The following is a 20821-nucleotide window of genomic DNA, read 5'->3' as shown; positions in this document are numbered from 1 at the left end:
TCATTACAGTATGACTTACAATAGCTAGCTCATGGAAGCAACCTAGTTGTCCATCAACAGATGAATGGATAAAGAAGTCATGGTACATATATACAATGGAATATTACTTACCCATAAATAGGAACAAATTTGAATCAGTTCTAGAGAGATAGATGAACATAAAGCCTGTTATACAGGGTGAAGTAACTCAGAAAGAGAAAAACAAATGTCGTATATTAACACATATATATATATGGAATCTAGGAAAATGCTACTGAAAATGGAATTTTTTTAACATGACCATATTTTTCATTTTCTCTCCAAATAGGTGAAACTCTTATAATAAAAAAGGGTAGTAAATATACTGAGGGGAAAAAAAAGGCAGAATGAGACAAAGCTGTGATTCATTACATGCTTTGTCGAAAAAATGATGACCAGAAGCCGTGATGTACGAAGATCATCTACGGGTGTATGTGTAGTGAATCCAAGGGGGAAGAGACCAAAGTGTGAAACATTGGCAAGATTACAGCTGTGGCAAGAACTAAGAAAGAAAAGGAGAGGGAAAGTGAACAGCATAAATATCCTTGAGAAAGAATTGATAGGGTTTTATGAGAATAAAATAGACTGAAAGGGAGCATGATCTACGATGACCACAAGAATTTCTTCTCCCTGAGGGACTGGAGTATGAAACCAGGAAGAAAAACAGATCATGAGTTCCAGTTCAGATACACTGTTTCAGAAGTATTAGAGCATTCTTAACAAGTTCAGGATGTTAGATATGCTGTTTATGTAGATGTGTAACTTAGCTACGATGACAGCTGAACTTAAAATACAAACGTCATGCAGCAAGTAAATAAGCCTTCAAAGAAAGAAGGCAATAGACAAGATGGTGTCTAGATGATAGTGACAACGAGAAATAGACAGTTGTATTCTCAAATATTAGACATTTCAAAAGGAGGAAGGAACTGTAGTCTGTAAGACAAATATGGGGGCAATGCTAATTTAACACAACAACCCTGTTATTTCAAAAGATATTACAGCATTTTCTATGAAATAAACAACAGAAAATACATTATGATTCTGGTTTTAAAATGTAGTCTCTATATGACCTGAACAATTGAAAGTCTCAAAGCCAGTCTGTTTTATAATTCTATTACATTAGAAGCTGCTCGAGGGATAAAGATAATTCTATTTTGACTCCTTATGAAATCAAAATATAACTAGGAAGTCAAGTTATATTCTATAGTGCAGTATTATGCTTCCTTCTGAATCATAGTGGAAAAAATCTGGCAATGCAAAGTCCCATGTAGTTATAAAGTCTTTGAGTCATCACAGCAGACACACACACAGTTATTTAGCACAGGTGCTTCTGAAGTTGAGACACGTTTGGGGAGTTCAAAGTACCTGTGGTTCTCACACTCATACTTCTCCTGGTGTGATTCTGGGCTAATGTTAGTACACAGAGATATAACATTAATTGTGTCATATTTCTGGGTGACTCATTAGCTGCTAGGAATTTGTTATAGAGAGCCAAAACTTTCCAAAATGTCTATATTTATTCTGTAGTTTCTGCAGTTATATTTCTTCATTTAAAAAAATCTCAGAGAATATGGAAATCATGTGAGTGGATTAAAGTCTTATGTAACACATATTATTTTGATTTACCCCTAACACTGAAAGTAGAAACTCCCCCGTCTGTGTTCTTAAAACATACAATTTATTTGTTGCTGTTTCAATTTATTATTATTTATTTGCAATTTATTGTTGGTGTTTAGTCTTTAAGTTGTGTCTGACTCTTTACCACCCCATGGACTGCAGCATGCCAGGCTCCCATGTCCTTCATTATTTCCCAGAGTTTGTTAAAAATTTTCCATGTTGGATTGGTGATGCTATCTAACCATCTCCATCCTCTTGTATCTTTGTACTTAGATGATACTATATTTATGTCCACATAAATTTTTTTACTATACTGAAAGACCTTTGGAACAGTTACCATGTTTTATTCATTTTTATATTATTATTTACAAAAACAATGTCTTGCTATCAGAAGCATTTATTAAATGTTTCTTAGTGGATGAATTAATCAAGTTGATCATTTTAAAGCTGCATTCTTATGAAGCAATTCAGCAAGAACCCTTAAGATAAACTACATTAATTATTCAGCATACTGAAATGTGATGTCTGCTTAAGGAGTTTTCTGGTTACCTCATCATTCTAATTTCCAAATATTATTTGGTTTGAATTCCAGTTTAGAAATTCTTTCTGTATCCTGTTTTCTTGCCTTCAACTCTTCAAGCAAGAGCAATATGTTAAGGTATTCAATTATTTTATAGCTACTAATTTTTAGACTCTTAGAATTCACTATCGGACCATCATTTTTAGTTGCAAAGTATGTGAGATAAAGATAAAAATTCTGAAGGAGAGATCTGAGTGATTCTATGCTATGTGAGTCATGGGGTCAATGATATCAGATTTTTGTAGCTCAGTTTTCTCTTCAGTTCAGTTCAGTCGCTCAGTCGTGTCCAACTCTTTGTGACCCCATGAATCGCAGCACACCAGGCCTCCCTGTCCATCACCATCTCCCGGAGTTCACTCAGACTCAAGTCCATCGAGTCAGTGATGCCATCCAGCCATCTCATCCTCTGTCATCCCCTTCTCCTCCTGCCCCCAATCCCTCCCAGCATCAGAGTCTTTTCCAATGAGTCAACCCTTCTCATGAGGTGGCCAAAGTACTGGAGTTTCAGCTTTAGCATCATTCCTTCCAACAAAATCCCAGGGCTGATCTCCTTCAGAATGGATTGGTTGGATCTCCTTGTAGTCCAAGGGACTCTCAAGAGTCTTCTCCAAGACCACAGTTCAAAAGCATCAATTCTTCTGCGCTCTGCTTGCCAACTAAGGTCCGTCTAGTCAAGGCAATGATTTTTCCTGTGGTCATGTATGGATGTGAGAGTTGGACTGTGAAGAAGGCTGAGTGCCGAAGAATTGATGCTTTTGAACTGTTGTGTTGGAGAAGACTCTTAAGAGTCCCTTGGACTGCAAGGAGATCCATCCTGTCCATTCTGAAGGAGATCAACCCTGGGATTTCTTTGGAAGGAATGATGCTAGAGCTGAAGCTCCAGTACTTTGGACACCTCATGTGAAGAGTTGACTCATTGGAAAAGACTCTGATGCTGGGAGGGATTGGGGGCAGGAGGAGAAGGGGACAACCCAGAATGAGATCGCTGGATGGCATCACGGACTCGATGGACGTGAGTCTGAGTGAACTCTGGGAGTTGGTGATGGACAGGGAGGCCTGGAGTGCTGCAATTCATGGGGTCACAAAGAGTCGGACTCGACTGAGCGACTGAACTGAACTGAACTGAACTGCCTTCTTCACAGTCCAACTCTCACATCCATATATGACCACAGGAAAAACCATAGCCTTGACTAGACGGACCTTAGTTGGCAAAGTAATGTCTCTGCTTTTGAATATGCTGTCTAGGTTGGTCATAACTTTTCTTCCAAGGAGTAAGCATCTTTTAATTTCATGGCTGCAATCACCATCTGCAGTGATTTTGGAGCCAAAAAAAATAAAGTCTGACACTGTTTCCACTGTTTCCCCATCTATTTCCCATGAAGTGATGGGACCGGATGCCATGATCTTCGTTTTCTGAATGTTGAGTTTTAAGCCAACTTTTTCACTCTCCACTTTCACTTTCATCAAGAGGCTTTTTAGTTCCTCTTCACTTTCTGCCATAAAGCAACTCTCCTCCTCCACTATGTTGTCAAAACAACAGAAAAAAATACCATTCATATATGTATATGACTATATCATATATATATATATATATATATATATATATATATATAATGAAGTTATATAGCACTGAATGAGTTTTCTTGGTATTTGTTATCACTCTGAATAAACTTGACTCTCCGAATGCACAATATGGAGTACTTAATGTTGAAATTCAGTTCAATAAACATTCATTTAGCATCCATATGGGAACTTCTATGCCGAGCATTATGGTATGCAAAGATATAAGACCTGCTGGAGCTTAAAGTTTATTGGGGAAACCAGGCTTGTGAATAAAAATTAAAACTATTAAGTATAACATAAAATGTTCTATCTTTGTGACTATAAATGCGTTAACATCTATGATCCTCAGTTTTCTTATTTGCAAGATAATGGAAGTAGAGGAACCCATTTCAGATGTTTTTTATGAGAACAAAATAAGGTAATGTATATAAATTTCTTAGTGCATGACCTATTAAAGTCACTCAGCAATAATATCTCTTGCTAGTAAGATCACAGAAATGCAGGTACTACATTGGGCTTTCCACTTATTAGCAATGAGCTTTCATAAACTCTGAGACTTTTTTCTGACCTGTAACCTGCAAATTATATTTTACAGAGCTGAAGAAGTGAAGTGAAAGTCGCTCAGTTGTGTCCTACTCTTAGCCACCCCATGGACTATACAGTTCATGGAATTCTCCAGGTCAGAATACTAGAATGGGTAGCCTTTCCCTTCTCGCACGGATCTTCCAAACACAGGGATGAAACCCAGGTCTCTGGCATTGCAGGCGGATTCTTTACCAACTGAGCCACCCCAGAAGCCCAAGAATACTGGATGGGGTAGCCTATCCCTTCTCTAGGAGATCTTCCCAACCCAGGAATCAAACCAAGGTCTCCTGCATTGTAGGAGGATTCTTTATCAGCTGAGCTACCAGGAAAACACTATTTATAGAGCTGAATGAAGGTTAAATAAGATAAGGTGTGTGTGGGGGGGGGAAACACCCTGATATATAGCAAGCATTGATGAAAAGAAAGAAGGAAAGAAAGGTGGGGGGAGGGGGTAAAAGAGGGAAAATAGGGACTTTCCTAGTGGTCCAGTGGTTAAGATTCCACGCTTCCAAACCATGAGGCATAGGTTTGATCCTTGATCAGGGAACTAAAATCCCTATATGCCATGTGGCCAAAAGAAAGAAAAATAATAAAAGTGCTAAAGTTGTATCAGTTTTCTATGATTGTATAACAAGTCACTCCAAAAACTTAGCAGCTTAAAACACCTATTATTTCAACTGTTTTGGTCAGGAAGCTAAGTACAGTGTTCCTGGGTTCTCTCACAAGAGAGGACATTTGCAAGAGAACAATTACAGAGTTGGCTTGGTCTGCCGTCTTTACAAGGCCAACTGTGGAAGGATCCACTTCCAAGCTCACTCACATGCTGGTTGGCAAGACTTAGTTCTTCCCTAGATATTGGACTGAGAACGTCAGTTTGTTGCTGGTTGTTGGCTGTCAGCCGCCCTGAGTTCTTTGCCAAGCAGGCTTCTCCATAGGACTGCTCACAACATGACAACTTGCTTCATCAGAAGAAAGAGCCAGAGAAAGAGCAAGAGAGAGAACAAGATGGAAGTCACAGACTTTTTAAACCTGATCCCAGAGGTGCTATCTCCTCACTTTTGCTGTATTCTATATAAATATTTGAAGCACGTGATTAAATCTGGGCTTTACACAAAGAGAAGAAATTACAGAAGGGTTGAATGTCAGAAGTCAGGCATCATTGAGGGGGTCATTTTAGACTTTGCTTAGCAGAGGTGTTCACACTGATGGTGGGTATTTATAAACATAGTGAATCGACTCTAGAGCCATACTGCCTGCATTCAAGTCCTGCCTCAATTACTTAATAACTTCTCATTCAGAACAAGTTATTTAACCTCTTTATTCCTCTGTAAAAGGTGGAAGAAAATAAGTCCTTCATTAGGAGTAAAGAAGTTAATACATGTAAAGTTTTTGAACAGAACTGAAACAAAGTAAAAGGCTTCCTAGATAGCTTAGTGGGAAGGAATCCACCTGCCAATGCAGGAGATGCAGGAGACGTGGGTTCAGTCCTTGGGTTGGGAAGATCCCCTGGAGCATGAAATGCCTACCCACTCCAGTACCCTTGCCTGGAAAACTCCATGGATAGAGGACCCTGGAGGACCCCAGTCCATAGAGTCACAAAGAGTTGGACACCACTGAGCACACACACAATGCAAAAAAATACAAAGTAAATTATCAGTAAATGTTAGCTTTTGCTGTTGTCATGTCATGTCACGGTTACAACTGCAAAAAAATATAGAGGCAAAGTACCAAGTCACAGAATGATGGAAAATAAAGGAGAAGAATTGCTCAGTTGAGTCTATTCTTGTAACACATCTCACCAAGGCATCATGGGAAGATGGCGTCTGTACTAGATCAGCTTTTGAAACAAGGCCTGCAAACTGGGAAATCCACTATGCTTTGCTGTAACAAGAAGTCACATGGGGGCAGGGAGGCAAAACTTCCCCGCTGCCACGTAATGGAATAAGCCATACCACCATAGGCAAAGAGCCTTCCTGGTAATTACTCTGACGCAAGTCTACAATTTAATTAAATAGATCAAATCAGAATATTGCACCCTTCCAGGCTTCCCGGGGGGAGCGCTAGTGGTAAAGAACCCACCTACCAACGCAGGAGCCACAGGAGACATGGGTAGGGAAGATGCCTGGGTCAGGAAGATGCCTTGGATGAGGGCATGACAACCCACTCCAGTATTCTTGCCTGGAGAATCCCATGGACAGAGGAGCCTGGCGGGCTACAGTCCATCAGGTTGCAAAGAGTCAGACACAACGGAAGCGACTTAGCATGCATGCAACCCCCTTCCTCAGAAAAGAAAATCTAGAAATATGGGAGAAACTGTTGCAGTTTTTATAAATGGTAAAAGTTGTTAATTCTGCAGTGAATTTTATACATGTTTTATCACAGCAGAGAAATTGTGTTATTTCCAGCTTCTCTTTTTATTGCTAGTAAGCTTCACAGAATTACAACCAGTGAAATATTCCCCATTTCTCTTGGGTGGTAATGAATTTCCCAGTGGAAAAGGAGTTGTTTCTTGTTCTCAATACATAATAACTCAAATATTTGGCTATGCTGTAACATAATATTTTTTAAATTGTCTAATCAAGATGGAGTCTTATATGCTAAAAATAATCCAGATATAGTTTTTTTCTTATGCTAAAACATAATTATATAGGTAAAGAGAACTCTTCCCATGAAATAGTCTAATGCTCTCATTTTAAAGATGAGCTGAGACAAGAGGGCTATGAAAAATGCCCAACTACACAATTTGGAATCCTGGTGCTTGTGCTTATAACAATAGCATCCAGCCTGGGTGAGGCCCTCTCCCAGATCCTTCCCATGTCTATCTCACCTAAATTTCACTCCAACTTACTTATCTTCTTTACAGGTTGAGCAAGTGAAGCTGGGAAACACAACTGTCCAGATCTTTAGTCACCTTCTCCTGTCTCCCTGAGGCACTCTCAGTTCAAGATAATGCTAGTTTCCCAAACTCTAATGCTGGAACAATTGCTAACAAAAAAAGTTTTGATGGTCCAGTAGCAGTTTTGGCTGCAAGTGTAACAAGTGAGTCTTACCTTAACACTGAGGAGAGAAGAGAATGAATAGTTCTTGACCACCTGTGCTCATATCATCTCATTTTTCTCCTCATAGCAGACTAAGATATATAGGTCTTTTAAAAATGTAGCTCAGAAAAAGTTAAAAAAATTTTTTTTTACTCAAACTGACACAAGTTAAATTGAAACTCATGCCTAATTCACTGTAGATTACAGTTTTTATATTTTCTCAGTACAACTGCATTTTTGAGGTAAAATTCTGGGCAGAGTTCTCAGCATAGATGCGAGAGGATATCCTTACATAGTACCGTAGATGAATAACCTCTGGTTTAGTAATCCTTTTATTGGGAATATTAGCAAGAGCAGGTTAGTGATGGATTATACTCCACCTAATTGGCTAATGAGTGGATACATTTTGATATATCATGATTATTGGTGGGTGATTATACCTGAGCAGTCATATAAAAGGAAGAGAAAGCCTGTGCTGTAACTTAGCACTGAAATAAAGGCTCCCTAAATTCCAATCTGTAAGCAAAGGCAGATACGACTAATCTCTTAGGACCGCCTCTGGTGTAGGCAGACAATCTGGCACTGATGCAAACACCCCCATACATCCCACATTTGTGTGCTGAGTCAAAATGCTATGGGAATATAAATTCCTACCCAGCAGACTCTGGGGCTCCGTGCTTGCTTTCAGAGATCATTTTATAAGGTGCTGTCCCAATTCTCCGTTTCTACACTAATGGGCACATTGCCTTACAAGTACAAATCATTATCAAAATAGACCAGGGATTTGACAGTACCTTTCATCAGCAATTTCAAATGCACTAGTTGGATGCTAGTAAAGTGAATCAACCTTTTCCTAAAAGCAGGTGAGCTGAGATACAAGTTAGCTTCTGGAAAAGGCAAGTGTAAATGAGGCCAACCATCCTCTGAACTGAAGGGGGATAAAAGGGGTATTTTAATGTAGAAAGGTGTCACTTTTCTCCATTCCCCAAAGCAGTTCTTAAAATTCATATTTCCTTTTTTTAATCCTCTTTTAGCTTTCTTGCTTATTTAAAAAATGCCAGAATATGAGTGTTAGATTTAAATACCCCCTTAAAAAGTTATATAAGTAGTTGCATTACAGGAATGTCCAATTGAGACTGTGCAAGTAAAGTAAAACAAAACAAAAACAAGTAACATTTCTGAGTCCCATAATATGCCAGGTGCTATGCCATGAAGTTCACATATGAGCCTGAGTGTAAAATGGAACATTTACTGTTGCCTGAGCATTTTGGCTAAAATTACATACTAACAGACAATAGGAGATAAGTCCCTCTGGGTTCTGAAGTCAGCAGTAAAGGAGGCATGTTATATAGTGGACACACGAGTCCTTCAACCTTCAAATTATCTCTCCATCCAAATCATGTAAGGTAAGATGAAGAACTGCTAGCCTAGCTGGGAGTATGTCCACTTCTTCCTAGCGGGAGAAAGGAGGTAGATGGTTTTCTCATGCCTGCCAGCCAAGAGGCCCAGAGCAAAACTCATAGACATCTAAAACACCTGGAAAAAGAAAAGATGTACATCTCCCTCCAAGGCCGGATGCTCGATGACCTAGAAAAACCCACGGGCCCAGCTTGGTGCTATCATGAGAGTACAGTGGGGGCATAAATACCTGAGGATCTTGACATGTGTCCTCTAGAGTTCTGTCCTCAATCAAGATTAGTATCTGCTTCAGAAAATTCTGATGATGGGAGCATGACTAGAGATGCTTTAGAGCATAAGACAAGAGGCTAGCAATGGAATGACTGCACATATTCGCATTTGTCGTGGAAGAAATGAAGGAGTCTTTTTGGGCCAGCTGGATTCCACAGAAGATAACCAGCTTAAGCCATGCTACTGAGACTCCTCAAGACAAAGGGTACTCTAGGTATCTTAGGCTGAACTGCTACACAACTGGTAGACTGCTTAGTAAATGCAACAGGCCAGGTACTGAATGCATCATTTATTTAGCAGCTGCCCAGTGTGGAAGTCTTGGATGGGTATTTAATCACTCACACATTTGTGTCTTACGCAAACAGAAGCATTTAATAATTTGCCAAGACAGAGGGAATGACAAGTAATGTAAGCCAAGACAGAACTTCAAACAGGACAGGATAAATAAAAATAACTTTGACCATTTTCCTCCTCTTCTTCTTAACCCTAAAGAAGTTGGAGGATGAAAAGTGGGGGAGTTAGAGAATAAAAGGAATATTGAGGAATACTAAAAGGAGAAACCATGCTATCTCCCCTGAATAGATGGAATGAAATTGAGACCAAAGTTTAGAATTTAGATTTAAGTCTATATGAAACTTTTTAATTGCCTGAAATTTAATCTTTATTATCAAAGTAGAATGGATTAGGATGAGCTCTAGCTGTAATGTCTTGCCTAAATATTATTGAACTAAGGGAAGTACAACAGAGCATGTTTGAAGACTGTAGAAAAATGAAATACTTTCTGATTGAACCAAACCACGTTCAGTCTAATCAATAAATCAGTCATGTGGTGTTACTTTATATTGACTTCACGACATCCCTGTTACATAAGGTTGAAAGCAATAGAGCAATTCATCCAAGGTTACATGCTTTATCAATAATTGCTCGAAGGTTCACACCAAGGTCCTTTTTATTGCCAATTCTCTTCTTTTCCGATTACACAATGGAATCCATAAAAAAAAGATATAGGAAATAAAACCTGGAATATCTAGAATTTAGACCTATGTGAGCAAGTGGCTTTGAGAGGTATTTGGAGAAGTAAGCAAGGAAAATCATAAGAAGTTCATACATCATATAATAAGACTTTATTCTGTCCTCATCTTATTCTTTCAATTTCCTGATGGCTCGAGGGGTAAAGAGTCTGCCTGCAATGCAGGAGGCACAGGAGATGCGGGTCTGATCCCTGGGTCAGGAAGATCTGCTGGAGGAAGAAATGGCAACCCATTCCAGTATTCTTGCCTGGAAAATTCCGTGTACATAGGAGCCTGGAGGGCTACAGTCCATGGGGTCTCAAAGAGTCAGACACAACTAAGCACATGGCATACATGTAAACTAGGTATGGGGACAGGAAGAGAGAAGGGTCAGATATGCCAGAAGGTGAGGGAATATTCCAAGAAGAGCAAACAGCAAGAGCTCACAAGACTTGTGGGTCTCCCTCTTCACTTGTTCTTTCTTCCTAACTGAAATACCATCCCCATTGTGCCTTCACCCATCCCATCCATAGCTCATATTTGCAGTGAAGTTTTTCTGACCTTCCCAATCAGGATTAGGACTTGGCTCTCTGATTTCACAGTTCGTAGTACTTTAAACCACATTGTTATTCTTTAATTTTATGTCCTCTTCTCCATAATTTTATGTCTTCTCTGAAGATAGGATCTGTCTTCTGATCCTGTTTAAGCAGTAGTGAATATGTGTTCTATTCACCCTTGAATATCCTGTAGCTAGCAGAGCATCTGACACATTGTTGTTGTTGACTATGAGAATGAATGGGTAGGGAGTGGGTGGGAGGAAGGGTGAAGACATGAATTTAAAATTACTGAGGCAATTAAATTCATCTGTGAAAAGCAAAATCTCCTTTTAAAATTCAAAACCAATGAATTCAGATGTTATTCCAGGAAAATCAGGCATACGTTTGATTAGTTAGTTGGTAGACTATAAAGTTTAAGAATCACAGTGTAATGCAGCATCTATCTGCCCATGTTCTAAAGCTTGGATGATGTGATCTCCTCTGTCAAGGTTCATTTGAATTAAAAATGCTCTGCATGTAAGTGAATTAATATAATATCCAATTACATGTTGCAGTAGTCAAAATTATGTCTCTCCCAAAACATGCTCGTGTCTTCATCTCTGAGCTCTGTGAATATGTCATTCTATGTAACAAGAAAGGATTAAAGTGGCAGATGAAATTGCCTAAAATCTAAGCATCCCAGCACAAACTGGATGTCCAGACAAAAGCATGCTGACTCATTTCTTTTTCTTCTGTGCAGTCTCTCACTGATGGCATATTAAGCCCTCTATGATCTTTCTTATTGTTGTTACAGCCCTCTGAGAACGTTTGCTCTTACTCGAGACAGTAACCTGTAATATCCTGTCACGGTTCAGGTTGCTTTGTGGTCCTGTTGGGGAACCTTATTCATCATTTAGGTTCCACAAAGTATCATCAATCCAGTTGGGTGGAATAAAAAGGTTGGCAGGAAATGACCTGAGTAGAAACACTGTGTCCTGTTCCTGTCTCTCACTTCCCACTCATGCCCACTCTTTTCTCCCATAAGCATCTCGAATGTATGAATTACAGCTCTCTCTCACCACCTCTTTCCACCAATGCAAAATGCATCACATTTAAAACATTAGCATCTTCTATAACCGAGTGCCCACAGTCATTCTACGTGCATGGTGAACCCTCAGAGAATATCTATTCTAGAGTTTGTGGGAATAGAACAATTTCATGACAGTGAAATATCTGAGCATTTTCCCCAACACGCTTCTGACCTTTACACTGAGACAGACATTTCAGTGGTAATGAAATCCTTAGTCTCTATTGACAGGAAAAGCATCTACAAATGACAATTTTTATCACATAGTAAATTGTCCCAAATGCAGCTAAGTCTAATAGTACTTTTGCCAAGTAGAAGTCTCAGAATTGAGCTTCAGCTGCCGATAAAATCTTTAAAAATAAAATAAATAAAGTAAAAACAGCAAAGCCATCCTTGGCACTTAATTAGCTTTCTGCCATCTCCTCTGACGTTCAAATACTGAACGATGCTTTATGCCTAAAGAAGTGGCTCCCTTGCCATGAATGGGATGCCTCAGTGTAACAAATTCCATTTCCTTCATAAAGGCCTCCATGAGTTTCCACTGAAAGTGGATCAGTATAGCGTCACTCTATCTGTAGCTCTCACACTGCACTTTATACTTTGGTTATTTATGGATGTGTCTTATATCCCCTATTAAACTTCATTTTCTTTTAGGCATAGGGGCTTAAAATGTGATGGCGGTGATAGAAAATAAATTTGGGGATAGTTAGGGACTGAAGCGACTTAGCAGGAGCAGCAGCAGGGACTTTGGGATGAACACATACACACTACTATATTTAAAATGGATAACTGACAAGGACCTAATATATAGCACAGGGATCTCTGCTCAATGTTAGGTGGCAGCCTGGATGGGAGGGGAGTTTGGGGGAGAATGCATATATTATATGTATGGTTGAGTCCCTTTGTTGTCCACCTGAAACTATCAAACATTGTTAATTGACTATATGAAAGTGAAAGTCGCTCAGTCATGTCTGACTCCTCGCAATCCCACAGACTATACAGTACAGGGAATTCTCCAAGCAATAATACTGGAGTGGGTAGCCATTCCCTTCTCCAGGGGATCTGCCCAACCCAGGGACTGAGCCCAGGTCTCCCACATTGCAGGCGGATTCTTTACCAGTTGAGTCACCAGGGAAACTCTAACTTGGCTATATTAAAACATAAAAGTTTAAAAAAACCTTTTAATTAAAATTTTTTTAAATCATGATAATATGCTTCTCAGAGTAAATTAATGCTTTTTCAAAGACATTAATAAATGGAATAGCTAAGTATAGAGAATTCAATAAATTAGATATTATTCTGGCTCTGTATAGTGGATAAAATGTGTGTGCTTGTATGTATGTGTGTGATCAGTTATATTCAGGTATAATCCAAACTATTGGAAGCAAGAATTATTTGAAATATTGGCTCAAACTATGGATGTTCTCAGAATGAGGTTATTGGCATTTGGGCCATCTGGAAATGGATATATATATATATATATATATATATATATATATATATATATATACACATATAATAAGCTTAGCATTGGCTATAGTGTATTAAGAAACAAAGTTTCTAAAAAAATAAGTTTTACTTTTTTGTTTCTAAAACAATAAAATCAGTTTTGGTTGTAGGATTAAGAGACTCACTTTCAAGACATGGCTGAACAATTGAGTACTTAATCTTCAGAAGATCCTTGTGACTTTTGGGGCTCACGTTATCCTGTTTCTGTTATAAGTATTTTAGTCAGAATTGGGGGAGCTACTCAGGTGTCTCTCTACTACACAATGATGATCTGCATTCACTTTTCATTGGAATATATTGACTTAGTTTTGTCTTTTTTTTTTTTTTCTAATTGATATATGTAATCTATACTCTTCTGTTGCTACCAGACATGGTAAAGACCCAATTACACATTTTAGACTAAAAGTTATTTTAGTTGTGTCTGACTCTTTGCAGGCCCATGGACTGTATCCCTCCAGGCTCCTCTGTCCATGGGGATCCTCCAGGCAAGAATCCTAGAGTGGGTTGCTGTGCCCTCCAGGGGATCTTCCCAACCCAGGTATTGAATCCGGGTCTCCTGAGGCTCCTGCATTGTGGGTGGATTCTTTTACCACTGAGCCACCAGGGAAGCCATCCCTTTTACATGATATATTTACATGTGAGATAAAACCTGGATTCCTTAGTCCTTTGGCATATATGCTGGTGGTCACAAGATGAACTCCCAAGGAGAGATTATCATAGAAAATGCCTGGGGACAAGTGTCTCCCACAAACAGCTTAGTGACAGGCTTTTAGCCCTGTTACTTCTGGTTGTAACTCTGATCAGAAGAACTGAAACTCAGAGAAGACCACTGAATTATTACAGTGAGAGAAACTGTTGTTGCTGTTGTTCTTGCAATTATTTTAATCATATACACTTTGTTCAAAATGGAGCCTTTTGAATTGGTAAGGGGAATCCTTAACTTAGTTCCTGCGGTGCAATTGACTAGTAGTAAAATTGATTTATTCTCCATAAGCCAGAGAGGTCTCTGCCGTTATTACCTGCCCTCTAGTTCTCCCAATGGACATGGTTTTCAAGACAGTCCTAGTATTATCATACAGGTAAGATACGTTTGAAGTTATTGATTTGCAGACTCTTATTTTCTGGTGTAGTTGAACTTGTATCTGATTTTTTAATGGTTTATGAACTATTAAGTGCAAAATGAATTTATTGGAGAAATGTTATATTACTTGTTTCTGTTTCTCTCCTAGTGCTTTGAATCCGGTCAAAATTGATTAATAATATGTTGGAAAAATAAATGAACAGATATATACAAATGCTGTTTACCTTTTCCTATAAACAGACATTTTCACACACCACAGAGCACTTATTATCATGTGACCTACTTATCTTAATTATCATTTCCTTGACCTCCCTGACTAGGTTAAATTTCCCATTTTAAATGTTGTCATAGCAACCTGCATTTTTCCTTTCTAGCACTTTACACTTTTCCTTCCTAGCACTTTACACAAATCTAATTAATTACTTTGTTGGGTTATTAGTTTAAAAGATTGTTTGTACCTGAAGTGCAATAATCATGTTTAACTTATTATGACTAATAAGATTCCATATATTGTTAAATATTTATTGAATGAATAAATACATGTAAATTTGACTCTGCAAAGTATTGGGGAAAAAAATCTGTCATGCTGCTTCTATTTGTGGGGAGGGGGAAGGATTTTATGAGTGTTTTAAGCACAGTTGTTATCTCTTATACTTACCAAGAGTTCATCGTACCTGCGTAAAGTCCTAGTAGGAAAAGTAACAACCTCCACACGTGACATGTAAATGTTCATGAACAAGTCCTGAACCAGACTCTACAAACTTTGACTTTTCATCCTGCTTCTAACTTTCTAGCCACACTAGACAATTATTCTCTAAACACTTCATCCTTTTCTGTCCTTCTGCAAACTACTTCAAACTCTTTGTGGAATGAGGAATATAAATAACTAAGTAATGTTATTTAGATAAACTGGTGCCCTTGTTAAGCCATTTCCTCTGCTTTCTTTCCCTCTCTCTCTTCACTAACCCTGAAGGTCTAGCTCAAATACCCTCTTCTCTGTGAAAGCTTTTCCTGATATTTAGCCCACACATCCCCTGGAAAATCAGGCAGAATGACTCACTTCCTTTTACTTTTCCATGTTTCCATGGCACTAAGATGCTTCTGTGTTTTATCACATCATGTTATACTCTGTTGCTAATCAATCAATTTCCCTCTCTGTCTCTTACTTGAGAAAGCCCGTGACCAGAGAGTGTTGTATCCACCAGCACAGTGGTAGGCACATAATGGATACCCAGTAAATGACGGAAGCACCGTCATCCATCCAGGACTAAAGGCAGAAATGTGTTATTCATCTTTAACTCCTCCTTTTGCCTTATCTCCAGCTGCTTCAGCTCATCCGGTGATTCTTCCTCCAGAATGGACCTGTTTGTCTATCCATCACTCTGTCTTCTCTGTCTGCATCCTGATCCAGGCCATCATTCTCTCTCACTCAGAACACTGCAATTATATCCTCACTGGTCTCTTCATATCCACTTCTATTCCTTTCAAACCATTCTCTGCACAGCTGCCAATTCATTTCCCTGTGTAAAATAACTCTATTTTGTTTTCTAAGAGGTAGTTTCACTAAGAATAAAACAAACCTCTTTGCATGATCCAAACCTCACATCCTGCTCCAGTAGCACCAGTGTTCATTGAAGTCTGGTGGCACTGGCCTTCTGTTGACTCCTAGGATATGCCAACTCTTTCTCTCTTAATGGCTTTTTCCCTTTTGTTCATTCTGCCAGAACTGCACTTCCCCTGGCTATTTGCATCTTTGGGTTCTTCTCATCTATCACATAACAACTAAAGGTATCTCAGAGAAGAATTTCTGATCGCTCCATTGGAAGCAGGTCTTTGTTTAACAACATAAACTCTGGAGCAAATTGGCCAAAGTTTAAGTCTCAGGTCTGCTACTGACTCACTGGGAAACCTTGGACAAGTTGTTTAACGGCATCTTAGTTTCTTCATTTATAAGATGAATGTGCTAACAGTAATACTGTACAAAAAATATATTATTTAGTTAAAATGCTAGAAATTCATTTACATTACCTAAAACAAAGTATAGATTAATATATTTTTTGAAAAAAGTACTTGACATAAATGCTCAATGATCATTAACTATTATTATTGTTATTATTTACCACCATCTTATTTATGTGCTTTATACTATTTATCACAGTCTATGATTATTGGTTTTGATTATGATTAGCATTTATCACAGCACATACCTATTATTCCTTCTTACTGAATTGGTCAAATTGGACAGACCAATTCCTTCTTTATGTTTCTACTGATTTGCCCAAACCCTATTCATAGTACCTATATGACATGATGGTATTTCTCTCATTTTCTAAACCAAGACATCTTGCAAGGCTATGCATCACAAAATCTTTATAAACATTTGTGCAGTAATTTACTAAACAAATGAACCCTGATATAAGGAACACACATTGTAATATAGACTATAGTTTTAGTGTTCCATTACTGAGTAGCAATATTACCACAAGCTTGTCAGTTTAAGACAATACATAAATTTCATTATCTTACAATTTCTATGGGTCAGGAGATCAGTCACAGCTTAATTGTGTCTCTCCTTCAGGGTCTCATAAAGCTTCATTCTAAGCATCAGCTAGGGCTGTGGTCTCATTCAAGGCTTGAATGGGGAAGAGATCCACTTCTATGCTCACATGATTATAAGCAGAATCCAGTTCCTTGCAAGATGTTAATGAATGGTCCCAAGATTCTTGCTTGCTGTCAGCTGAAGGCTGATTTCAGTTCCTTGACACAGGACCCTCTCTATTTAGCAACTTGGAGCATGGCAGCTTGCATCTTCAAAGCCAATTAGGAATAAAAAACGTCTCAGCAAGATAAATGTTACAGCCTTAAGTAAGATAATTATGGACACATCATCATATGTTATATATCCCCTTATATTTGCAGTATTCCATCATTTAGAAGCGAGCCATGCCCTGCACACACTCAGGAGGAGGGGATTATACAAGGGTGTGGCCATTAGGAAATAGGAATCATGGGACCAGCCTAGAGACTGTCATGGCCTCCCTGGGAAAGGAACAGCATGGGACAGAGATAATACTGGACTCTGAATAATTCAGCATAATGAACATAAACCAGGCCAAAAGAGGGATATCCAAAGCAAACAAGCTAAGAAACTTCCAAGTTCATTATCTAGTGCCCATGTTTGTGCAGACAAACATGCTTAATTTAGGTAGAAAGAGTACCGAGTTTTTATTCCTTAGTGTGACAGAGAAATCATTATTATGTAATCAGTTTTAATCTATAATAAAAATTCTGTATTAACTATAATTATTTTATTTTTATATTTTATATTTACTAGTCATAATTATGTTACCAAGTTAATGGAAAATAACTTTCAAGGTTCTGGTGTGGAGCTATCAGTTCAGTTCAGTTCAATTGCTCAGTTCAGTTCAGTTCAGTCGCTCAGTCGTGTCTGACTGTTTGTGACCCCATGAATTGCAGCACGCCAGGCCTCCCTGTCCATCACCAACTCCCGGAGTCTGCCCAAACTTTTGTCCATCCAGTCGGTGATGCCATCCAACCATCTCATCCTCTGTCGTCCCCTTCTCCTCCTGCCCCCAATCCCTCCCAGCATCAGAGTCTTTTCCAATGAGTCAACTCTTTGCATGAGGTTGCCAAAGTATGGGAGTTTCAGCTTCAGCATCAGTCCTTCCGATGAACACCCAGGACTGATTTCCTTTAGGATGGACTGGTTGGATCTCCTTGAAGTCCAAGGGACTCTCAAGAGTCTTCTCCAACACCACAGTTCAAAAGCATCAATTCTTCGGTGCTCAGCTTTCTTCACAGTCCAACTCTCACATCCATACATGACCACTGGAAAAACCATAGCTATAAGCAGGTACTTTTTCTCCTTTAAATAAGTAAGTTGTTTTTTGTTGTTGTTGTTGTTGTTTTTTGAAGCACACAGACCAGGTTCATCTCAGAGATAAATAATTATTTGGGTACTCTTTAATGGGTCTAAGTAAATGTTGTTCAGAATTAGCCTGGTACTTTGGGGATGAACCATCCAGACACAAGACACTCATAGTGTCTTGCGAACACATAGATATACAGCAGTTCTCAATCGTACCTTTCAAACATAACTTTCGTGCCTAAATGCCAACTGCTGGAAGTTGTAATTGCTAGTTTCTATATTTGTTTCCAGAACTTTTAAATAATTCAGGAGAGAATTCAATGACCAAATAACTGAAAACTTATGTTTAAAAAAAAAAAAAGATATTTCTTGGGAGAGAGGATTTTATTTCAGGACTTCTAAAAAGATATTTGTTCCCAGAAACCTCTTACCAAGACAATCTAAAACATCCCTCCAGGTATTACTAAAAATAGAAATAATACCAAATAGCTATTGCAGTTCAGAGAATATGCTGAAGGTGAATAGTATCAGATAAAGTGTGCACGTATATATTTATGGGTGTGTGTTTCAGTGGTCTTTCAAAAGTCTTAATTCCATTTAGATATATCATGTTAAAATTAATGAATTTTTCATGGTGTGTGAAGCCAATTTAAACATTCTAAGATTTTTTCCCTTGCTTCCTGGATATCGAAATGATGTTTATACTATAAAGAATGGTTGAAACATAAAACAAATATAGTTGAAAATGCCTTGATCTTAACGTAAGAAGCCCAAGATGTAACTTTTAACAGTTACACTAACAAGTTTTCTGATTTTATCAAATTCCTCTGAAGAAGTAGAGGAAGAAGTGAAATTGAAAAAATCTCAAAGACCATCTTCTGCTCTAAAAGGCCACTGATACACTTTACACCAAAAGTTATCTTGGAGATATTCAAAGATCATATTTTGAAATATGTCAATATTTATGAGACTTCAAAAGTTGTCCCACACATGTGCCTTAAAGCCTCCTTATTTGATGAATTCCACAACTCATATTTGCCTTAAGAATAGGACAGTAAGAACTCTTTTTACCTATTTATTTACTTTTACTTTTTTCCAACCAAATTTTCTTTCTAAATTTACCTGCTGCTGGCTAATGCTTTCCAAAAAAGTATCTTAGTAGCTGTATCAATTTACATTCCCACTGATAGTGGAAGAGGATTCTCTTTTCTCCACAGTCTCTCAAGCATTTATTGTTTGTAGATTTTTTTCATGATGGCCGTTCTGACTGGTATGAGCTTCCCTCCCATCTCCCATCCCACTCCTCTAGGCCATCACAGAGTGCCACACTAGGCTCCCTATGTTAAACAGCAGCTTCCAACTAGCTATCTACTTTTCACATAATAGTGTATGTATGTCAATGCTACTTTCTCAATTCATCCCGCCCTCTCCTTCCCCTGCTGTGTCCTCAAGTCCATTCTCTATGTCTGAATCTCCATTCCTTCCCTGCAATAGGTTTATCACTATTTTTCTAGATTCCATATATACGTGTTAATACACAGTATTTGTTTTTCTCTAACTTATTTCGCTATGTATAATAGGCTTCACCAATACATGAACCATGAACTTTCAGATGTTCAAGCTGGTTTTAGAAAAGGCAGAGGAACCAGAGATCAAATTGCCAACATCTGCTGGATCATCAAAAAAGCAAGAGAGTTCCCGAAAAACATCTATTTCTGCTTTATTGACTATGCCAAAGCCTTTGACTGTGTGGATCACAATACACTGTGGAAAATTCTGAAAGAGAAGGGAATAGCAGACCACCTGACCTGCCTCTTGAGAAACTTATATGCAGGTCAGGAAGCAATAGTTAGAACTGGACATGGAACAATAGACTGGGTCCAAATAGGAAAAGGAGTACGTCAAGGCTATATATTGTCACCCTGCTTATTTAACTTCTGTGCAGAGTACATCATGAGAAACGCTGGGCTGGAAGAAACACAAGCTGGAATCAAGATTGCCAGGCAAAATATTGATAACCTCAGATATGCAGATGACATCACCCTTATGGCAGAAAGTGAAGAGGAGCTAAAAAGACTTGATGACAGTGAAAGAGGAGAGTGAAGAAGTTGGCTTAAAGCTCAACATTCAGAAAACGAAGATCATGGCATCTGGTCCCATCACTTCATGGGAAATAGATGGGGAAACAGTAGAAATAGTGTCAGACTTTATTTTTTTTGGATCCAAAATCACTGCAGATGGTGATTGCAGCCATGAAATTAAAAGACACTTACTCCTTGGAAGGAAAGTTATGACCAACCTAGACAGCATATTCAAAACAGAGACATTATTTTGCCAACAAAAGTCCATCTAGTCAAGGCTATGATTTTTCCAGTGGTCATGTATGGATGGGAGAGTTGGACTGTGAAGAAAGTTGATGCTTTTGAATTGTGATGTTGGAGAAGACTCTTGAGAGTCCCTTGGACTGCAAGGAGATCCAACCAGTCCATTCTGAAGGAGACCAGTCCTGGGTGTTCATTGGAAGGACAGATGCTAAAGCTGAAACTCCAGTACTTTGGCCACCTCAAGCGAAGAGTTGACTCATTGAAAAAGACTCTGATGCTGGGAGGGATTGGGGGC

The sequence above is a fragment of the Capricornis sumatraensis genome, chromosome 16 (genome assembly GCF_032405125.1).
Source record: "Capricornis sumatraensis isolate serow.1 chromosome 16, serow.2, whole genome shotgun sequence".
In the NCBI taxonomy this organism is placed as follows: domain Eukaryota; kingdom Metazoa; phylum Chordata; class Mammalia; order Artiodactyla; family Bovidae; genus Capricornis; species Capricornis sumatraensis.
This window is presented reverse-complemented; position numbering follows the sequence as displayed.